Consider the following 19,766-nt stretch of genomic DNA (forward strand, 5'->3'; position numbering starts at 1 on the left):
CTGGATGACCCAAGCTTGCCAGGCAGTTTCTTTACCAAGAATTTGGCTCTTGAGTGGAATGACCCAAGGGCAACTGGAGGTGATTCACCCTGAAGGAGGTGCCCTGGAGAAACAGTCTTTTAGCTTCCATAACCCTCCTAGATCCCTGAAACTTTCTTCATTGTTGCTTCTTCCAGGTACTAGAGGCTTAGTTTTTCCTTTTAAATTTGACTTATGGCCTTCACTGTATCCTTCCAGTAAATTCCATTTTACTTAAGTTAGCCAGGCTCAGTTCCTGTTGGCTCAAAACCAAAGTAAGCTACATACCCTTACCAATCACCTGGCTTCCAATTTCTTTTCCACTCTTCAAGCACTCTGTTTATGAAGCCTTGCACATCATAGCGATGACTATTTTCTACAAGTATATTAGAATATACATTACACTCCATTGTATGTTATTCTATGGCATTCTTCTCTTTTATACTATACCATCTGTATGTTTCCACCCTTTAATATGCCCCAATGAGGAGAGCGAGAGGGAGAGCGCGGTGCGGGGAGCATGGCGGGAGCGCCACAAGTGCTCCGCGCGCACCCATGGACACGCAGCGCCCTGCGGGGAGCACACACGCCGCGGCAGCTGCCCTCCTGCCTGGCAGGCCCGTGGCTGCAGCCCGAGCTGGGCCGGTGACGTGGGCAGCGGGGCCAGCAGGAGGAGACAGCGGCTCCTGCCAAGTCTGTCACCCCCCTGCGAGCGGGACAGAAACCATGACAAGCCTGGGCCCCCAGGGGCGGGTGACAGGAAGATGTCAGGGGCCTGTGCCTGTCCTGGTTGTTCCTCAAAGTCATTCAAGCTGCACTCACCGAAGGAGCCCCCATCGGCAATGCCTTCCATCGCCGCACCGTGTTGGATAGGGATGCGGTCCCATCTCCACGCACCTGCTTGGGACAGGGAGGCACACAGGGGACAGCCACCAAACTGACGACAGAACACTGGAGCGTAACAAACGGCTTCAAAACTGGCCAGGGGACTGTGACAGCCTCAGGTGGGATGCTTTCACGACAGTTCTTTGGGGACAATGAGGCCAGTTACCCATCCTTTCCTGCCTGGAGGATGGACCAAAGAGTGTTGGCTGGACCCTGAGCCCAGCTACTTCCGCAGCATCTTTGAGGAGGGTGCTACCGAGCTGTGCTGTGAGCTTAAGCACCCCGAAGCATTCCACAGCAGCTCTGGGTCCCTCAACCGTGCCCAGGGCAGCCTGATGGCCCAGCACGCAAACCCACCGTTCACCCGGGTATGTGTCCAGGGCCGGTTGTACCTGGCATTCACGTTCAGTGACATGACGGGGATAAAGATGTGGCACTTCGGCATCGGGCAGCACCAAGAGTTCGTCCCCGGCAGCATCCTCGCCATGCATGCCGAGGACCCCTGGGTGCTGGACCAGCTCTCCAAAAGCATTCCTGGGTGGGAGCTGTCTGCTTCTGCGCTCAGCTTTGTCCGACTCTGTGTGATACTGGGGCCCATGCAGGAGCTCATGTCTGGCCACCAGACCTGCAGCATCAGCCCCCGTGGCTGTCTCAAGATCTGCCTTTTCCAGAAGTGGCAGCGCTGGTGGCACCACCAGCCTGCATGGCGGCAGCCCAGCAAACGGCAGGAACGGAAGACATCCAGGAGCGGCAATGCCAACGACAGCAACAGCAAGGAGAGAGCCCAGCCAGCACCTTGGACCCCTCCAGTCAGGAGGTGATGGTGGTGGGGAGCCCATCCTGATGAGCCGGGATTTCAGGGACTGGAGAACACCCAGTTTGACGAGGCCAACGGCATTGACAACGAGGACAGCTTTGACAAGCACTGGGCGCCCTGGAACAGCAAGCCTCTGTCTAGCCAAGAAAGCAAGTCAGAGAACCCCACTTCACGGGCCTCCCAGGAAAGGCCCACCCTGTCCACCCAGTGCTGGGCCAGCCACCCCAACCTTCCCAGCCCCGGAGCAGAAGACAGAATGAAGAGGCTGAATGCCTAAAATGCACAGCCTGCATCCACCTGCTCCAGGGAAGGGCTGGACTCCCTGGGGGCAGGTGCCCAGATGTGCCCTCCCAGGGGCCCTTGGCTGGCCCTGGCCTCTGCAGAACCTTCTGGGGGAGGGAGGACTCATGGAGATCCGTGTGGATTTGGGGTCTCTAAGAAATGTCTTGACCACTAGGCCTTTGCCTCCATCTTCACCCCAGCTTCTGGGTTCCCCATCCTCTTGACTCTATCCCCCCTTCAAGCCTGGGGTTGTCTACACCCACAGCCCTTAGGGACTTAAAGTTAGGGGGCTTGTTTGAGTGCCTCTTCCCTAAACCTTCCCCACAGGTGGTTGGTAGTAAAGGGGTAAAGCTCTCGGCGCCTCCTCCCTTCCTCCACCTAGCCCAGTTCCAAATTGTTGTTGTTTTTAAAAATATTATTAAAAATACTTTAGTTAGTAGTAATATCTTGACAATGCTCCTTAATCATTAGTTTGAAAGGTTTAACAAAATGCAAGGCGTTGGTGGTAGGGTGAGTTAGGAGGGTCTTGTATGGTGTTATGTATGTTTGTTTTGTAAGTTTGCAACGATTGCTATGCATGCATTATTTATGTATGGTTGTGGGTAGATGATATATTTTAGTAAATTAATTTTTTTAAATGCCCCAATGACATTATCACTGCAGATCTATTGGGCATGAGGAGGTAATTGTAGTTCAGATACGTGGTCAGTGGTGAAGGCTTCATTAAAAAACACTAGACTCTGGAGATCTAAAGTCAACCCTAAAGGTCCACCAGCCCCATTGGTCCACAGAGATTTTTTTATTTGGCCTGCATTGTCTGTGCATGTTTGGTTAGTTAGTTGCCTGTATTTAAACATCAGGAGATTTTACATTATTATCCAGAATGAAAAATGCAATGATTTGGCAACAGGGCCCAGATGCACAGTGGGAGGGGAGGCATGGGGGGGCACGCTGGTCAGTAAAGCAGTGCCAGCCACACAGCTCCCATGATGGAAACGGAAGTGGCTTCCCTCTTTGTTCTGGAGCTTGCCACAGTCCCCAGCCAGCTCACATCCGGGAAACCCTGTAGGCATCTGAATTCATTTAGGTGGCTCTCTTAGAAGGGGTTCATCTGCCAAAAACTAGAGACCCATGAGGCAAGGGCACTTAATTGTCAACATTTCCCTGGGTTACTGGACAGGAAGATGCAGAGCTGAGCCAAGTCATTACGAAAGAACGTATCTGTTCAAGGACTAGAGAGGAAAAATCCAGCCCACATGCCCCTGCCTTTGCCATTAAATGAAGGTGACATCTTGTCTTTGAAGGGAGCTGAGCTCACAAATGCACCCCTTTCTCCCACATAAGTATAAGAGGCTAATGCTGTTTAAATAACCACAGCATCTCAACTCATCCTGAAGTACTAGCACCTTGATTGGTGATTATTTGCTCGTTCCTGGAAAACTCGCCCGGTTTAAAAAATTTCGTTTTCTCCACCCTCACAGATTAGTGGCCCCTCTTGCAAGCAGCCAAGTGTGTGCTTGAACGAGGCCAAGAATCCAGCTGGCGAAATCCTGTTTTAGCATAATTTTAAATTGCCGAGTCAACATAATGCCACTCTTCAGTTTAAATTACCAAACAATTAGAGTTATGTGGAGTGTAATTCCAGGCCGAGTCCAGCCCCGTGTGCAGCTCATTTTTTGTTATTGTTGTTAAACAGCTACATGAAAGCATATACAGAAGTATATCAGGGGCGGAGCTTAAGGGCAATAAAATTCACACACAATTTAAACACTGACACTCTCTTCATTTAAGTAAAAAATAATTCATCACATCTTTAAGACCACAGTCCCATATGTATATATAGTGATAGGGATACAGATAGAGAGGATAGAGATAGAGATATAGAGGTAGAGATGATAGAAATAGAGATGATAGAGATAGAGATAGAGAAAGAGAGAGAGAGATGATAGAGATAGTGATAGAAATCGAGATAGAGAGAGATGGAGATGATAGAAATAGAGATAATAGAGATGGAGATAGAGAGAGAGACAGAGATGATAGAGAGATAGAGATAGAGACAGAGAAAGAGATAGAAATATAGAGATAAAGAGATAGAAATAGAGAAAGAGATAAAGAGATAGAGAAAGAGACAGAGATAGAGAGATAGAGATGATAGAGATAGAGATGGAGATCCAGATATAGAGACAGAGATAGAGATAGAGAATACACTTATTTATTGAGAATCAGCCCTAGAGGAAACTGCCCTATCCTCTAGTACTTGGCTGTCTCCTTGCTGCCTGAAGGTAGAAATAATAAACCTGCAGAAGGGAGTGACGGATTTTATCTCGGAGACACTGACCCGAATGACTCCATCAGCACTGTTCCGAATGAAAAGTTGCCCTCCCTCTATGGGATCAGAGGCAGCTGCCGGGGGAGAGGGAGCGGAGATGCTCAGCTTCCCTTTGGAACACGAGCCTTCCCCCAGACAAGGACGTGCCGTGCCCCTACTCCCACACTCCCTGGAAGCCAAGTCGGGCTAGTTTGGTGCCAGCTTGCCTGCGAGTGAGGAGGAGCCTCTCAAACCTTGGCCGACTCCCTCCCCACTGACCTTTCTAACTGGAATCCACAACCCCTGTCGGCCCACTGCGCCCGGGGGCCAGGCAGCCCGAGGTGCCCTTGCCCTCCAGCTCAGCTCTGCGGTTTATCATTCACCAATTTCCCTTCTGGGAGATTTTTCTTATGGAAGGTCAAAACCACGTGTCCTCCCCAAAGATCAGACTGTCCAAGAGGGAACTATCATTTCCAGTTCTGAGCCAGGGAGGGAGCTAGAGGGGGAGTGAGGATGGTGGGGATTGGGATTAAACACATACACATACCCACATGAATCACTGGAGACTAGGAAAAAGCATTCTATTCAACTACGTAAAGAGCCACTAAATCCAAGTTACGGTATCACTGGACTTTCACCTTTTATTGGGGTGTCCAATGCTACTTATGCCAGAGATGCCACTGGCAAATAAATTAAGATTTCAGGTGACCATGAATCAATTTGACCACTTGTGTATAAATTTAAGTAATGTGGCTAGATATCTTTCAAGAGTTCAGTTTCTTCATCTGCAAAGTGGAGATACTCATTTCTAGTCTGCAGAAGCATCTTACAAATTAAATACAAAAAGCAATCAGGCACCCAGAACAGTGCCTGGCACATTCTAGAAGTTTAATAAATGTGGACTAATAATTTGAATAAACCCAGTAAACCCAAAACCAAGAATTCCACCTATAGAAGTAACCCCTAAGCAGGTGAGGCCTGCAGCTGAAGTTTGTCCCTGCCTTCCAGCCATCTAATCAAACACAAGCCTTAAGTCACGTGCTCCCCAAGCATCATTTTGGGGAGCCCCACATTGCTAGACCAAGCTTGGCTCATGACCGAACCCAAGAGCTTCAAGAACCCGAGTGACAGCTCTGTGGCAGGCACTGGCTGGGAGAGACACTTTAGACAGCTTCCCAAGGGTCTTAGTACATCACAGCACGCTGAAAACATGACAGCCTGTGAGGCACGTTTATTATCACTGTTTCATAGGTGGAGAATCAAGCAAAATTATTCTGCAGAGATAAGGAAACATATTGGGGGTTTCCTAGGGCCAGGGTGAGGAGAACGGACCACAGAGAAGCATGAAGGAACATTCTGCGGTGACAGAAATGTTCTGCATCTTGATTGTCGCAGAAGTTACATGACTGCATACATTTGTGAAAAAACAAATGGTCCACCCAAACTAGATATGGCTTACTCAATGTAAAGTATACCAAAAGAAAAATGAATTAGGGAAGCGGATTTGGCTCAATGGATAGAGTATCCGCCTACCACATGGGAGGTCCAGGGTTCAAACCCAGGGCCTCCTGACCCGTGTGGTGAGCTGGCCCATGCGCAGTGCTGATGCGCGCAAGGAGTGCCCTGCCACACAGGGGTGTCCCCCACATAGGGGTGCCCCATAAAGAGAGCCGCCCCATGCGATAAAAGTGCAGCCTGCCCAGGAGTGGCACCGCACACACGGAGAGCTGATGCAGCATGATGACAGAACAAAAAGAGACCCAGATTCCCGGTGCCACTGACAAGAATACAAGCGGACACAGAAGAACACACAGCGAATGGACACAGAGAGCAAACAACGGGGGGGGGGGGGGGGGGTGGAGAAGAGGAGAGAAATAAATCAAATAAATCTTTTTAAAAAAATGAATTAAAATAACCCTCCACTATTTAATTAAGTGTTAAAGGGAGGGTGTCAACTACGGATCCAATGGCAGAAAGGAAAAAAAAAAAAGAGATCATATCAGAAAGTAGGAGGATTTATGAGGATGGAATGGATGGAGATAAAAGGGTGGAGGGAGGGGACCAGTGGGGAGCTGTGATTAGGAATGTAGGTACACATGACAAGTCTGAAGGTAGAAACATCACCTGAAGAGAGGCAAGGGAAAGTGGAAGAGGAAGGAAGCAGGAAAGAGGAATGGGGAAGGGATAAAGTGAGCAGCACCTACTGGGAGGGGAGCAGGTGGTGTAGGAGCAGGGAAAGGAGAGTCAGGTGAGGTGAGCTGGGAGTTGGGACCTGGCAAGGGAAGCCGTCTGGACACAGAGGCACTTCCAAACACAGACTCTGGTTCCTTGAGCCATCCTGGCCTGCAGTCCTTCAATTTCAGTACAATGGGGCCAGGTTCTCATCACCCCTCCCTAGTTAAAAGCCCAGGACCGAGGGTTTCCAAACCTTAGCAGGGATTTTCAGAGTCTGGAATCTGCAAGCTGTCATCCTCCCTTTGGCTGGGGGGGGGGGGGGGGGGGGGAGGGCACTCTTCTCTGTCCCCTCTACAGATTTCTACTGCCAAGAGTGACCTCATCAGGGGGCTTTCCGTACTTTAAAAGACAGTCTTATTTTCAGCTCCAGCAAATCCCCAAGATTTTTCATCCCAAAGGATGGGGATTGAGGATTGGGGCTTGGGGCAGGGGGAGTGGGACAGGGTGAAGAAAGAGAAAACCAACCTCAAGTTTGTTGCAGTGTCACTTTTCCCTTTTCACTGTTCATTTGGAAATTTGTTGCAACTTGCTGTGAACCTTTCCACAGAAATATATATAACACTGCACAGTGAAGTGTTTTAAAAATTCTGGCACACTCTGGTAACGGTCTGTCACTCTTTGCAGCACGTAGCAATTTAAAATTATTGGAGCTCTTAAATTAAGCCCTTAAATTTGAAGGTGATCACCACCGCTTGGAGCATGTGGATTGCACAGCTATCTCATCTATAACAGTGCTTCAATTTCCTTTAAGCAGGTCATTTTGGGGAGTGATAAGGGAGTCTGATTGCCCAGCATGCATTGATTTAAAACTACTGGAGTCGTCAATTCATTCCTACAAGAGCTTCTGTTTGGGTGCAATCTTGTTCTGACGGCTTAAATTGTTCCAAATTGGTCTGTACTACACATGCCCCAAACGCTAATACAGTTTGGTAATCTCTCCTTTTGGGGGCAAAATTAACAATAATTTCTGGCTTAGCTAAAAACAGTAGCACACCAGCAGATGTATTGGCCTTTCAAAAACACAAGGTCATCTAGGTGGGATTTTCTGTGTGTCTAATGGCAAAAAGATATCAAGGGGAAATATGTATTAGTTTTTCCAGAGATGTTTGGCCCAACATACTATATTCAATTTCTCAAAAATAAGATGAATTTTATCAGAATGTAATGCCTGTTGTGGAAGGCTGTGCCATCTTACAAGTTAACATTTGTTAGCAGCTGAAACACTGAGAAATCACCAGGTTTTGTAACCTGTCTGTACACAGGGAATAAAAAGATTTTCTTAAATTGAATATACCCTAATCAAGTTACAAGGAAAAGCAAAACATTAACTAAAGAGTGTTAAAAAGTCAACAAGCTGATAGACCGAAATGGCTAGTATAACAGATCCCAGAGTATCCTGTTCTCAACTATTCTGTGAAAAAGAAGTTTTGCCCTTAAAAATAAATGAGGGGGAAGCAGGTGTGGCTTAAGCCATTGAGCTCCTGCCTACCACATGAGAGGTCCTGGGTTTGGTTCTCAGTGTCTCCTAAAGAAGAGCAAGACAGAGAGCTGATGTGATGGGGTGGTGCAGCAAGCTGATCCAAGAGACACAAGGAGGAAAACATAATATGAGATACAACAAAGCAGGAAGAGGAGGTGGCTCAAGTGAGTAGGTGCCTCCTTCCCACATTGGAGACCCCTGATTCGGTTCCCAGGAGCTCCTAAAAAAGAAGACAAGCACAAAATAAACAGACACAGCAAATGCAAACAATGAAAGGGTGGGAATAAATAAATATATAAAATAAATCTATTTTTAAAAAGTGAGGGGACAATGGCTCACTGCAACAGCGGTAAAGACAGTTAACATGTATTGAACACTAAATGTGTGCTTATCTCATATAATCTATACAGGAGCCACAGGCGTTGCCGACTACTAGTCTCCCTTTGAAAAAACAACAACACTGTCATATAGAGCTTGCCTTTTCATTTATCAGAAACAGATCCTCATATCTATAGAAAATATTTTAGGAGAGGTCAGAGAAAGACGGTATACACACACAGGCACACCAATATTCTCAAAGAGCTTCTTTCTAGCAGCTTTAGTGAAGAATGTGCATACCATAAAATTTAGCCCTTTTAAGTTTATGATTCAAACAATTTTTAATAAATATGATAAGATCATCCCTACCATCCAATTTTAGAACATGTCCATCACCTCATAAGTTCTCTCGTGCCAGTTTGCAGTATTCTCTGGGCCCAGACAAGCACTGATCTGCTTTGTTTATAGATTTGCCTTTTCTAGTAATTTAATCTACATGGAATCATACTGCAGATAGACTTCTGCCTCTGTCTCTTGGCATGCAGCATAATAGTTTTGAAGTTATGTTGTGGCACATAGCAGTTGCTCATCCCTTTTCATTGCTGAACAGTATTCCATCATAGAGCTATTCCACAGTTGATGGACATTTGGGTTGTTTCCACTTTGGTGCTATTATGAATAACGCAGCTATAAACAATTGTGCACGTGTCTTTGGGTGACAAATATTGTCATTTATCTTTGGTAGATACCTAGGAGTGGAATTGCTGGCTCATAGGGTAAATTTATATTCAGCTTTATAAGAACCCACCGATGATCTTCCAAGGTGGCTATGTAATTTTACATTCCCACCAGCAATGCATATAGTCCCATTTCACAGAGCGGAAAGGGAGGCTCTGTAGGGATAAGTGCCTTGCCCAAGGGGACAACTAATAACTACAAAGCAGGACGATGAGGCTGAGATTCCTGACTCCATATCCAAGCTCCTGAACTGCTTTAAGTAGGTTACTCCAGGTGATGTGGTTATTCCAGGAAGGCAGTGCTGTGTGCCATTAGCAGTGAGTGCTCACTGGATGCACCGTCCTGGAAGTGGGACCCGAGAGAGACACCCACACCGCCCATTAGGTAAAAACGTCTGCCGGCTCCTGGAGGCTGACACAAACTATTTCTCATCTCTGGGCCTTTGCACTCACTTTTCTAATTTTGAAAACCCCATCCCATCCCTATCACAGAACAGTCTGGCTTCCTCTTACCCAGAATGTTTTGGGTAAGAAACAATTTGAACTTAGTTCAAATTGGAGAAAACTAAAGGAGAAAAGGGGTAGTGGTGGGGTGATGGTAAGAGCTGGTCATCAAAACTGGCTATAAATTTCTGCCTGATTTACATCCCAGTATCAGATAATTGGGGCAGGGGGGGACAAAATACACGGAGAGGAAGGCACTTTCTTCCACTTTGAATCAATTCCCTCAGAATCAAAGTTCTGCTTGGCACATGTATTACTCAGGACAGGATAGGTTATGCTGCAATAATGAATAACCCCCTAATCTCAGTGGCTCTGAAAAAAACAGGTTTTTTTCTTGCTTACACTAAATAAACATTGTAGGTTCACAGGGGAGGTGACTGGGGTGTGGGGTGGAGTTACTGCTGTCAAAGCCATTCACTCCCGGCTGATAGAGCAGCTGTCAATCTGAATGCTGCCGGTTGATTCATTGGTTAGAACTGCTCTTAGGACCTCACTTGCCACAACCTGGCCAAGAAGCTTATCTACCAGGTGCCAGAAGAAAAGTGGAGGAACTTAGAGGCCTCCTTTCAAGGCTTGAAGTTATCTGACCTTTGAAGAGTGTGGCTCTGGCCACTGATTACAGTCAATAAAATAACTTCCTTTGTGATCACAGACTGTGGTAAACAGGTTTTCCAAAGAACAGAACTAATGGTACGTGATAAAGAGCAATTACAGAAGACAGGGGCAGTGGCTAAGGAGCTAGCAAACACTTCCAAGAGATGACTAAAGGACTAAATCCAAATCACCAGCCAAGGAAGTCTGCAGTATTTTAAAATGTGCAGAGCTTTTCTACTTTCACTTTGAGGAAGAGAAATTTGACTTGCATCTATTTTGAAGGTCAGTGAAGGTCAAGAAGGACAGAAAGCTTATTTTAAGACCAGGTCAGAGCAATGATCTGACAAGGTTAAAGAACACATAACCTTAATTAAAGTTTCCAAGTAAAAAGGAACACTTTAGTTACTTGGTGATATTATTCTCTGTGTAAAGAAAGCCTTCCCAAATTTAATATCACATATGCAAAAAAAAAAAAAAAAACCTATGCAATTCATTTAAAATAAGCCATATCTTTCAAGGCACTTAGATTTAGGATGCAAAGCTTGCTTTTAACGTGACTACTGGGGCAGTTTCTTTCCCCAGGACCTTCTGGGTCCACAACAGCCAATTAGAAGAGCCTTTTCTTGCTAACCAGTATGCATGTAGCTGCTGAAATGCATGTCAGGTCCTTTCTTGTGAAATTAGCTAAATTTAGGGTCCCTATCCAGTAGCCTGGTAGTTTCCCAAAATGACGGTAAGTTCTGAATAATAATTTTTAAAACGGTATGTAAGAGGCCATAGCTTATCGAGACCAATGCCAGCCTATAAAACTGTCCCCCAAAGTTTAAATTAAGGGCCATCATGAGCTCTAACCATTTGTTTCCAGACATGAACATAGGAGGAACTAGAGAATTGTGACGAAACACCCAAGATTCAAATCTCATAGTGTCTCATTTTGTATTTAGCTTTGGTCTTCAATCTTCAGGGAAAGCAACTGAACATTTAAAGTAGGAAATATTCCTCTCAGTTTCTTGGGAGCCCCAGATCCCTGCTCCTCAGTTCTTCACCACGCATACCTAACTCCACAAATAACATGAAAGAGATGTAACATGCGCAGGATGAAGAATGAATGCCATGGTTACCTTTATTTATTTATTCTTCTTGAAACTGTGGAATGCTATTTGTACAATTCTCTTTAGAGCAGGGGTGCTTAACCTTTTTTGTTCCACGGACCCCTTTGCCAGTCAGGTGAAAACCATGGATCTCTTACCAAGTCCACATTAAACTGTGTATTATTTAATAAATAGATCGCCAACATGTCCCCACAAAAATAATGCTTTTTTGAATTTCAATTCAAGCTCAAAGACTTCTTGTTAATAACCCCTGCTTTAGAGCAATAGACAAAGACTGCATAAGTGTTACAATAACATGGTATATAACTGCAGTATCTGTCCTCTCTGTCACCCCACTCTGGCCTCCTTATTTTTCCTCAAATATGCTATACACGTACCTAGGTCTGCATTGCATCATGGATAAAAGGAAAGTGGCTTTTGAAAAGTTAAAACATCTAGAAATGATGGGTCCACATTCCCACCAGGCCATTGAGTTTGAAGTTAAGTAGCAGCTGCACAATTTATCCCGGGCATGTATGTTCTCATTTGCCCCAGAGGTGAGCTGGTAAACATTTAACAAGCAGGCCTCGGAGGAGAAGGAGCCCTGATTTGCAGTGTCTACCAATTTCAGCCATGTAAATACTCCCGCCATTGTCGATTCCAAGCTACCACTGCAACATCAACCAACTTACAGATTTCTTGAAAGTTTAACACTAGTCTCTTCCAAGGTGCTACATGATGCTTTGAGCACACCACTGCTCAGTACCTGCCACTCTACACCTGCACACATGTAGGTATGTACATCAAAACAAGACCTGCTTCACACAATCACTTAGCCCGATTGTTGGGATTGAATTGTATCCCCCGTGGGTGTGAACCCATTTGTAAATACGACCTTTGAAGACAGTATTTGAGGTATGCCTAAATCCATCATGGCTGAAGTCCTTAGAAGCATAGAAAAGTATAAGGGGAAGCAGGAACCAGAAGAGCAGCCAGGGAAGGAGTGATCACCATGGGACAGAGCCAGAGATGCAACTACAAGTCGAGGAAGTGCAAGGATTGTGGCAAGTCAGCACCAGTATGCTATAAACTCTGTGGAGAAGTATAACCTGCCAATTCCTTGAATTTAGATTATCAGCCTCCAAAACTATGAGACAGTAAAGTCTGTTGTTTAAGTCAACCAGCCTCTGGTATTTGTCATAGCAGTGCTAGCTAACTAAGACAACCTACCTGGCTTCTAGGCATCCAGATTAGCCACCACTTGAATAGATGATCCTAGATTCTCTGAGCTACATCAGAGGAGCCCTAAATTTGTAAGGGAGACCTCTCAGAGAATACTTTCTCATTAATATCAGGACAGTCTTGTATTGCAGCACTATTTTTAGGTCTAGAAAAGGTTGCTAGAAGACTGGAATCCTTATCTGGATTCAGACTTGATTCTACAATCTTCACCATCTTTTCCTTGTATTATAGTAACAGCTCCTTGACTGGTCTCTGCAACTTGTTTCTCCTTACGGCAACCCTAGCTGTAACTAGGCAGCTACTAGAATAATTATTATCTCACAGCTGTGTGAATGAAGCTCTCCATCACCATTTTCATCATGTCACTTTCTCACTAGGCAAGCCTCAGAAGCTTCCTGTGGCTTGTCATATCAAATCCAAACCCCTCAGCTTGGCATTCAAACTTGTCCGCCCATAAGCAAGAGCAATAATCCTGGGCTATTGTGGCTCTCATAAAAAAAAGCTAAGGTCTTTGAAATCCCCATAGACCTTCTGCATTGCGTCTCAATTTCCTTATTCACAGAAGACAGCAATAACTCTAATTCCCATCTTTCATCAGACTTGCTAGAATACAGAGTACCTAGGAAGTATGCTGTCTGCATACTAAGTCCCAGCAAAGTTCCACATGCTCTTTCAATATGTGCATGTCCCTGTCAAATCATGAGCCCCTTGTAAAGGCAGATACCATGGAAAGGCATAAATATTTCGACAGTTCCAGGGCAATCTGCAAAACAAACCTTCTGATACCCTGGCATTTTCACAGAGCACTGAGCTTCATTTTCTCCCTTACCTATGGTTTTTGGTATCATTAATCTGGGTCTATTCAGGAGCCTATTTCCGTAGCCACAGAATGTCAGGGAGAGGGTGTTGGCAAGTTGGGTGCCTTGGTGAGTCCTACTTGTCATCCACCGGGATTTAGGACAAATTTCTCAATATCACATGCTATGGGTTGAAGAACAGGCTTTACTGAGGAAAGAGGAACCTCACAAAGTTAGGATATAGGAAATGTTATTGATGCTCCCAACCTATTGAGCCTCTCAACTCACCTATAGCTATAGTAGGCAGTTCCCAGAATGCTGACAGCTTCCTACCTTCAGCATCTGGCATCTCCATTTTCCTCTGCTTGAGGGTTTTCTCCCGGCACCACCTGGGCTTGCTGGGCAACAACCATGACATTCAGGGGAAATAACATCCTCAGGGACAGCCCCTGCCAATGGGGGATGAGAGTCAGTGTGCCAATGCCCCACTATCCATTCTTTGGAGGGTTCCTCAGATGTCCCCAGAGCTACTGAGCCTCATCAACCCACATCAGTCATCTGCTCATTGAGCACACATTTTATTAACTTTCCTATTTCCTGGTTGTGTTTTCTGGCTTTTTCACTTGTGCTTCTTGGGATCATCTTCCAATTAAACCACCTGAAGCCATGTCCTGGACTCTGTATTTGGAAAACCAAAACCAAGACTTGGGGTCGGTGAGAAAGAAGAAGGCTCAAGTCCCCCTTCTCCCGTTGTCCCCGCAGGGAGGTATGTTGGGTCCAAAGCAACTGCCTGATGTTCAGCAGTGGATTTTTGTTCCAGTGAGGGACATCTATGCCTGTAGCTCTCTTCTTATAGAGCGGTAGTTATCAACTGAGGGCATTTCTGACCCCCGGGGGTATTTGGCAATACCTGGAGACATTTTTGATCGACACAACTGGGAGCAGGACTGCTACTTGGTATCAAGTGGGTAGAGACCAGGGTTGCCGTTAAATAACCTAAAATGCACAAGAGAACCCTTTGCAGAAAAGAATTCTGTGGCCAAAAATATCAATAATGCCAAGGTTGAGAAATCTTGTTTCAGAGCGAGTGTAAGAGGAAGTCTGTCAGTGGGGAAATAATCCAATCATTTTAGTGCTGCTCAGTCTAGATTTGGCTGTCAACCATTTACAAGAGGTGTCTGGGAGCACCTTCTTCCCAGCCCCTTGACGCCTTGGGGCCCAAGGAAGTTGCAGTCCCATGAAGAGAAAGGAAGCCACGGTCTTGTGGGAAACTGAGTTTGGGGTGGGCTCCTCCTGCTGGGAGAAGGAAGAACCCCTGGTCCCAGTTGCTTTTCCAGGTACCTCAGCATGAGTCTCCAGAACCATTTCTCAGATAATCTTGTACCATGTATGGATGTAACCTTGTTGCACTCCCATCCCTTCTCCCTAAGGAAGAAGGGTCTTTTTAAGCAGTAGAAAAACAAAGAAACCTTCCTTTAGAAACTTTATGACCTGAGAGCAAACCATCTCCAGAGAGGAAGCCTCTCCACGCTCCACAAGATGACAGAAAAAGCCAGGTGCTGAGGTTAGCCCATCCCCACCTTGTCTGATCCAAGATGAGTAGGGTTGACTCAAAACCCTCTGATCACAAAGAATGGTTTCCTTAAAGCAGAGGTTCTTAACCAGGGGTCCACAGATCCAAAGATTTCAAGGGGTCTGTGAGCTTAAACTGAAAAAAAAATTAACTCATCATCTTTATTTTCTCTGACCTCTAACTGAAATCTAGCATTTCCTTCACTTATGAATGTAGGCAATAAATTACAGTAGTATTCATTTCACCTCATTGGCAAAGGGGTCCATGGACCAAAAAAAGTTAAGAAGCCCTGGTTCAAAGGTTCTACTGCTCAGAGATAATCACTGTAAGTTCCACCAGACATAAAAAGTAGCTATCGCAGCAGGCATGAAACTCACTGGTGCCCCAAGCAGGAAAGAATCACACAGTACAACAAATCCAGATGCATCACCTGCCTGGAGTGGCTGGACACAAACCTGCTGCTCCTGCCCATTCTCAGAGACACATCCAGCCCGCACAGTACCTAGAAGGGCTCATCTCAGGAACTCAACCAAAAGATTCTGGGCAGAACTCACTCCCGACCAAGGGAGCACCTGTCTACCTGCCCAGCCCACTTGGCTGTTCTAAGCAAGAAGCCCCAGTCCCCCAGGTGGCTTCTGGCCCAAGCACGGCCATGCCCAACCCATCCTACCCTAATCTCGGTCTCCCTTGAAACCACCATGTGCTCTGGAGCAGCTCTGCCAATCGGTAATGGTTTCTTTTTTGGGGAAAATCGAGAAGTGTAGCAATCAGCTGCCTGACAGAAAGCCACCAACCTGGCAGGCAGCCCCAGCCCCACACAACAAAAGGGTCTTCGGTTCACCTGTCGAGACTGAGCCTCCTTCCTCTGTCCTCCTCCCAGGGAGTTGAGCCGATTCCTGCAGCCAGGTGTGATGGAGCGGAGAGGGCTGACATCACCACCCAGAGTGACTGGCTGGCTGGTTCGGGAGCCGCCAGGGAAAACTGGCATAAGACGCTGCTCTCAGCAGCCGCTGCAGCCGCCTAATAAGAGAGATCGGATTTCTCTCCTTCCAAACTGGCAGCTCAGAACAGAAAGGACTTGGGGGTCAGAGCTGGTGCCCAGGAGTGCGTGGGAAATCTCTGCACCCATTTCTTGCCCTTGCCCCTTCCTTCTAGCAAAAAATGAAGGAAAACTTTCAAAGCTTTGGAGAGCCAGGAGCCAGATCCCAAAGCAGGCAGATTCTTTAGTTATTCTTATGGAGTTATCTTCTGCCACCCACCTTCACAAGCAAATATTTTGTTAGGATTTCCAGACAGCGACGGTTCTTAGTCTAGTCCCACGGACAAACGTAACTTGGGAATTCTTAAAAACTGCCCTTTCTCAGGACTTACAGATTCTGAGAAATGGTGGGGGCCGGACCTAGCCCCTTGTTTTTAGCAGCTCGCCAGGGGATTCTGCTGGATGCTAAAGTTTGCAAGCGTCTGTCATCAGGCAGCAGAACTCATCACCAGCCCCGGACTTCACACGTGATTTCGGCTGCAGGGGGCAGTTCCTGCCTTGCAAATTTAGTCCTTCAATTAGAACTGCTCCCAGCCCTGCTAAGACTTTTGGGGTCTCTTACATTGCCTTGGCCCCACCACCTATCCCCCCCTCAAATATTATCTGCTGACTTCAGCTTTCCAAAATTTGCAATTTAAACTTCCCCTCAGAGTGTGAATGTTATATTAGCATAGATTTCTCAGAGAATGCAAATGTAGCTACTAGGATGCATTTCAAAGCTGAAGAGCCCTCACACCTGCCATACCCATATGAATTTATTTTACCCTAATACAAGCAATCCTATTTGACCCAATCAGCGTTTTCAAAAACAAAATGGGTACTTGTTTAAAGAGGAGTATATGGGGGGGTGGAGTTAGGTGGGGGTCGTCAAGGAAAGAATGTATATATATATAAATAGGTGCATATAAAATATATTTCTGTCATAAGTAAACATTTCACATAACGATCATTTGGGTCTCTCTTTTTTTTGGAATACTATTACCTCTGATCTCTAAAATGCTTATAATAAGGTCACAACATTTCACCCTGGCCTCCATGGTTCTCCAGAATCATTTCTTAATAGAATCCTCTCCCCTCTTATTTTCCCAGACTGCCCTGCCTTTTCTGAATAGCCCATGGACCCCCAGGCCTCTCCTCCTTTCTCTTGCTTTGCCCCCATCGACAAGTATATATACCACTGCTTCTGAAAGAGTTCCCCCAACCTCCCAGTCATGATAAATTCTTCCTGATCTATTGCTCTCCTCAATTGGCAAAGATGAAATAAAAGTGTAGTAAGTAATATTGGCAAGAATGTGATGAGATAAGCACTTCATACACTTCTGGTGAGATATAAACTGGAGCGACTTTTCAAGAAAGCAACTGGACAATATTTCCAAAAATCAGTAAGTCTACTTTTAAGACTCTTTGCTGAAGAAATAATAGGAATTTAACATGCATCTTTTAAGGGATTTGCCCAATCCATAAACAAACATACTCTGTTTGTTGGTAACTGGCCCGCTTTCATTGGCAATATAGTATAAATTTTGAAGGCAGATTTTGGAATTAAATTGCCTAAATTAGAAATCTGGCTTTGCCATTGATACCTGTGTGACACCAGTTAGGTAACTTCTCCAAGCCTCAGGTTAACAGTCCATTTAAAAATCTTATCATTACTGCCTAGCTCATGGGAAGGTGGTATGAAATACTCTATTCAAAGCACTAGATTCTGTATCTAACATATAATTTACACTCAGTAATTATCATCACTTTGTTACTTTATCCCCCTTCTATGGTTGATGGGACCAAGGTGATTGGACATTACTTGGACATAACATTAGCTGGCTCTATCAGATTTTTCTCCTGGTAATTTGGAATTGTGATTGAGAGCCAGACAGAGTATCTGTTTGTTGCTGAAAGTATAAAATATAAACGTATTCTTCCATGTGGACTGAGAATCTATACAGACTCTGCAGAGAGAGAGAGTGGGGAGTTTTACAATGCAACAAAACATGGTGCGAGAGTACTCTGGGTTTCCCAGTCTTTGGTTCTGGTCCTTACTGGTAGCCTGACTTTATTCCCATCCTTAGGTTTTAGGAGATATGCCAGAATCTTTGTAATAAATTCCTTCTACTGGATGGATTTGCATGATGATTATTGTGTGACTGTAACTTCAGATGCAGTCTTGACCTTCTGCCAGCTCTGTGCCTTGAGAGACAGACAATAGATGGTCAACATCCAAGATCCTATGCCCTTTGGACCACACACTGTTGCTTTATGATTTCATTCATTGATCTCTTTTTTGTTTAATTGAATCCTCATTCATATCATGTTCTTCCCTAACATGAACATGCATGGATTTTTCTTTTATTCCCCAAGTTAGAGTTCTTATAGACTGGCTGCTTGTCTTTTGCTTCTTTGCTTTACTCCCTCCCACTGTGGTATGTTGTGCTATGCGATTTTCGTTTTCATCCTGGTCATCATAAAAAGACTTTCCATTTTCCAGAATTTCCATTTGATCTCCTACACCATGAGTGATACCCTTTAAGTTCCTTTCATTGAGACTTAATTTGTATCAACTCTAAACTATAGATAAAGCCTGGGTATTCTAGTTCCTAGCCATTGTTTTTCATGTGGTGGATCTAGCAAGCTGGAGTGAAAGGGCTAAAGGGGAAGAAAAGAGGGAGCTTAGCTGAGGCTATGAGCAGTCTTCATTAGAAAACATGAAATAATGTCTTCTGATTTTGAGAAATGTCCTAAACCAGATTTCATGCAACCTACATAGAGGTGTACCCTATTCCCAGAGAGGATATTCTGAGTGTTCAGGTGGTACTTCCCCCTTTATGGTGAGGCCTAAGAGACTTTCCTTCCTCAGGGAGGGTCATCCTCAGTTGGTTCAAATTCTCATGCTGCTATTTCACTACTCTTAGTCAAAGAGAGATAACGTATCTCCAGTTTTGCAAAGATTAGTGGGAATTTTAAGGGTTATATAGACTCTCTGTGACAGAGAGTGCTACTTATTTATCAAAACATTTCCCTTTCCCTCTGGACATGCATATAAACTACATTTCCCAGCCTCCCTGGCAACAAAGGGTAGCCATGTCCTTGAGTTCTGTCTGGGTGATGTCTACCACTTCCAAGTCTAGTCCATAAAAACGTCCCACCTTTCTTCCCCAGAATGGAGAGGATTCTGATGACCTAGAGAAGAAGGGATCTCTAAGATAGAAAGAGCCTGGAACATACCTCGCAAGGAATAACCATTCTGGATGAGAAATGAGTATGAAAGAAGCTTATACATGAAACACTGAGCTTTTGAATGGCTTGTTTCAATATACTCACCAATATTGCTTCTTAAATTTTGGAGCTGTGATGCAGAGCCATGTCAAGCCAAGCTAAAATGTTTTGATTCCTTTATTGGCTGCCACTTTGGGAAATTTAACACATTCAGTTATTGTCCTTTCCATATTTTGTTCAACTGGTGATCCACTTTTTGTTTATTTGCTAGTTTTTACACATTTTTATTCATTCCTTTAGGGAGATTTTGTAAATGCATTCTGCATGGTTATTGTGACCTGGAAGTAACACAGGTTGTTTTTTTTTTTTGTTTTTTGTTTTTTGTTTTTTGTTTTTTACCTATTATAACGATTTTTCCATTCTATCTTAGAGTTCAAGGAGGTCATTACAAGCTGGTACTTTTCCAGACTTTAAATTTCTTGAATTGAGGAATCAGAACCTAATCTTCCTGGTAACTCTCATGGGTATGACAACAGCTGGTTCATAGTAGTTACCCCTTATTTTCTAACTAATAGGTATAGCTGTCATCAGTAAGAGTGAAAGACTAAACCCAGAATTTTGTCTGCTCTTCCAGCT

The 19,766-nt window shown here is 44.9% G+C and overlaps 1 pseudogene; it reads left to right on the plus strand.

Annotated features, from left to right (window-relative positions):
* Window positions 1–761: 761 nt before the first annotated feature.
* On the plus strand, window positions 762–1,997 carry LOC101431191 (LIM domain-binding protein 1 pseudogene; annotated as a pseudogene).
* Window positions 1,998–19,766: the final 17,769 nt, after the last annotated feature.

This window comes from Dasypus novemcinctus, chromosome 31 (assembly GCF_030445035.2).
Source record: "Dasypus novemcinctus isolate mDasNov1 chromosome 31, mDasNov1.1.hap2, whole genome shotgun sequence".
NCBI classification, from domain to species: domain Eukaryota; kingdom Metazoa; phylum Chordata; class Mammalia; order Cingulata; family Dasypodidae; genus Dasypus; species Dasypus novemcinctus.